Source organism: Arachis hypogaea, chromosome 12 (genome assembly GCF_003086295.3).
Source record: "Arachis hypogaea cultivar Tifrunner chromosome 12, arahy.Tifrunner.gnm2.J5K5, whole genome shotgun sequence".
Taxonomy (NCBI): Eukaryota; Viridiplantae; Streptophyta; class Magnoliopsida; order Fabales; family Fabaceae; genus Arachis; species Arachis hypogaea.
In genome coordinates, this window is record NC_092047.1 from 79,215,672 (window position 1) to 79,219,753 (window position 4,082).

Consider the following 4,082-nt stretch of genomic DNA (forward strand, 5'->3'; position numbering starts at 1 on the left):
GATCATATTGACTTGCTGAGTCAATATTTTATTCTGAGCCAATATGGCATTCAGAGTATCAACTTCAAGAACTCCCTTCTTCATAGGCGTCCCATTATTCACAGGATTCCTTTCAGAAGTGTACATGAACTGGTTATTAGCAACCATGTCAATGAGTTCTTGAGCTTCTGCAGGCGTTTTCTTTAGGTGAATGGATCCACCTGCAGAAGTGTCCAGTGACATCTTTGATAGCTCAGATAAACCATCATAGAATATATCCAGGATGGTCCATTCTGAAAGCATGTCAGAAGGACACTTTTTGGTCAACTGTTTGTATCTTTCCCAAGCTTCATAGAGAGATTCACCTTCTTTCTGTCTGAAGGTTTGAACATCAGCTCTAAGCTTGCTCAGCTTTTGAGGAGGAAAGTACTTGGCTAAGAAAGCCGTGACCAGCTTATCCCAAGAGTTCAGGCTGTCTTTGGGTTGAGAATCCAACCATAATCTAGCTTTGTCTCTTACAGCAAAAGGGAAAAGCATGAGCCTGTAGACTTCAGGATCTACTCCATTAGTCTTAACAGTATCACATATCTGCAAGAATTCAGTCAAGAACTGAAAAGGATCTTCAGATGGAAGTCCATGAAACTTACAGTTCTGCTGCATCAGAGAAACTAATTGAGGTTTCAGCTCAAAGTTGTTTGCTCCAATGGTAGGAATGGAGATGCTTCTTCCATGTAAATTGGAATTTGGTGCAGTAAAGTCACCAAGCATTCTCCTTGCATTGTTGTTGGGTTCGGCTGCCATCTCCTTTACTTGTTCGAAATTTTCAATTAAGTTGTCTCTGGATTGTTGTATTTTAGCTTCTCTTAATTTTCTCTTCAGAGTCCTTTCAGGTTCTGGATCAGCTTCAACAAGAATGCCTTTTTCTCTATCCCTGCTCATAAGAAAGAGGAGAGAAAAAGAGAAGAAGAGGAATCCTTTATGTCACAGTAAAGAGGATCCTTATTGTTAGTAGAAGAAAAGAGGAAGAAATTCGAACACAGATAGAAGATGGGGGTTCGAATTTGGTGATGATGTGAGGAAGAGATGTTAGTTAATGAATGAATAAATAGAATAGGATGAGAGAGAGAGAGGGAATTTTCGAAAATTATTTTTGAAAAGGAGTTAGTGATATTTGAAATTTGGTTTTTGAAAATGTGTTAGTAATTTTCGAAAATTAAGATTTAAAAAAATAAAATAATTAATAAATTAAAAAAGAAATTTTAAAAAAGAGGGAAGATATTTTCGAAAATGAGAGAGAGAGAGTTAGTTAGGTGGTTTTGAAAAAGTTAAGAAACAAACAAAAAGTTAGTTAGTTAGTTGAAACAAATTTTTAAAAGATAGGAAGTTAGGAAGTTAGAGAAGATATTTTGAAATCAAATTTTTGAAAAAGATAAGATAAGAAGATATTTTGGAAATTAATTTTGAAAAAGATTTGATTTTTAAAATCTCAATTAATGACTTGATTCATAAGAAATCACAAGATATGATTCTAGAACTTAAAGTTTGAATCTTTCTTAACAAGCAAGTAACAAACTTCAAATTTTTGAATCAAAACATTAATTGATTATGTTATTTTCGAAAATTTGATTTAAAAATAAGAAAAAGATTTTTTTGAAAAATATTTTTAGAATTTTCGAAAATAACTAAGAAATTTGAAAAAGATTTGATTTTTGAAAAAGATTTTGAAAAAGATAAGATTTTCAAATTGAAAATTTGATTTGACTCATAAGAAACAACTTGATTTTAAAAATTTTTGAAAAAGTCAACTCAAATTTTCGAATTTGATGAGAGAAAAAGGGAAAGATATTTTTTTGATTTTTGAATTTTTATGATGCAAGAGGAAAACACTAAAAGGATGCAATGCATGAAATTTTTAGATCAAAACAATGAATGCATGCAAGAATGCTATGAATGTCAAGATGAACACCAAGAACACTATGAATGTCATGATGAACATCAAGAACATATTTTTGAAAAAATTTTTAATGCAAAGAAAACATGCAAGACACCAAACTTAGAATTCTTTAATGCTTAGACACTAAGAATTCAAGAATGCATATGATAAACATGAAAAGACACAAAACAAAAAATCATCAAGATCAAACAAGAAGACTTACCAAGAACAACTTGAAGATCATGAAGAACACTATGAATGCATGATATTTTCGAAAAATGCAAGATGCATATGCAAGTGACACCAAACTTATGATATGACTCAAGACTCAAACAAGAAACAGAAAATATTTTTGATTTTTATGATTTTCTAATTTTTTTTTGGATTTTTCTTTTATATTTTTCGCATATTAAAAGGAAAAATAAGGATTCCAAAAATTTTTAATATGAATTCCAGGAATCTTGCCATGTTAGTCTAAAGCTTCAGTCCAGGAATTAGACATGGCTCACTAGCCAGCCAAGCTTTCAAAGAAAGCTCCAGTCCAAAACACTAGACATGGCCAATGGCCAGCCAAGCTTCAGCAGGTGATCATGGATCAGCAGCAGGTGGATGAGCAACAACTAATTTGCTCTTGATAACAAATTGCAAGTCTTAGTCCAAATGAATTTAGACATGGCTTTACAGCCAGCCAGGCTTCGCATGCTTCATGAAACACTAGAATTCATTCTTAAAAATTTTGAATAAATTTTTTGAAAATATTTTTATTTTTTTCGAAAACAGATGAAAAAATTTTTTGAAAATATTTTTTTTTGAAAAATTTTTGATAACAAAACGAAAAGAAAATTACCTAATCTGAGCAACAAGATGAACCGTCAGTTGTCCAAACTCAAACAATCCCCGGCAACGGCGCCAAAAACTTGGTGCACGAAATTGTGATGTCCAGGCTCGAACAATCCCTGGTAATGGCTCCAAAGCTTGGTGCTTTGATCTTAATTCATAATTGTCACAACTTCGATACAACTAACCAGCAAGTGCACTGGGTCGTCCAAGTAATACCTTACGTGAGTAAGGGTCGAATCCCACGAAGATTGTTGGTATGAAACAAGCTATGGTCACCTTGTAAATCTCAGTCAGGCGGATATAAAGTGATAATGTTGTTTTCGAATATTATATAATAAAATAGGGATAGAGATACTTATGTAAATCATTGGTAGGAATTTCAGATAAGCGAATGGAGATGCTTTTCGTTCCTCTGAACCTCTGCTTTCCTGCTATCTTCATCCAATCAGTCTTACTCCTTTCCATGGCTGGCTTTATGCAAGGGCATCACCGTTGTCAGTGGCTACATCCCCTCCTCTCAGTGAATAATATGCTCACGCACCCTGTCACGGCACGGCTATTCATCTATCGGTTCTCGATCATGCTGGAATAGGATTCACCCTCCTTTTGCGTCTGTCACTAACGCCCAGCACTCGCGAGTTTGAAGCTCGTCACAGTCATTCAATCATTGAATCCTACTCAGAATACCACAGACAAGGTTTAGACCTTCCGGATTCTCTTGAATGCCGCCATCATTCTAGCTTACGCCACGAAGATTCTGGTTAGGAGATCTAAGAGATACTCATTCTAGCTTAATTCATGTAGAACAGAAGTGTTTGTCAGGCACGCGTTCATAGGGAGAATGGTGATGAGCGTCACACATAATCATCACCTTCATCACGTTCTTGGGTGCGAATGGATATCTTAGAAGCGAAATAAGAAGAATTGAATAGAAAACAGTAGTACTTTGCATTAATCTTTGAGGAACAGCAGAGCTCCACACCTTAATCTATGGAGTGTAGAAACTCTACCGTTGAAAATACATAAGTGAAGGTCCAGGCATGGCCGAGATGGCCAGCCCCCCTAAACGAGATCAATAGTCTCCTAAGATGAACAATGGATTAAAACTGAGACCAAAGATGCCTAATACAATAGTAAAAGGTCCTATTTATAATAAACTAGCTACTAGGGTTTACATGAGTAAGTAATTGATGCATAAATCCACTTCCGGGGCCCACTTGGTGTGTGCTTGGGCTTGGGCTTGAGTGTTACACGTGCAGAGGCCATTTGTGGAGTTGAACGCCAGTTTCTGTGCCAGTTTGGGCGTTCAACTCTGGTTTTGGATCCTTTT

General features: G+C 35.4%; 1 non-coding gene across 1 annotated transcript; it reads left to right on the top strand.

The window, feature by feature from the left end:
* Nucleotides 1-276: 276 nt before the first annotated feature.
* LOC112731649 (small nucleolar RNA R71) lies at nucleotides 277-384 on the top strand. Its single transcript, XR_003167419.1, has one exon. It is a non-coding gene; the product is annotated as a small nucleolar RNA R71 (small nucleolar RNA).
* Nucleotides 385-4,082: the final 3,698 nt, after the last annotated feature.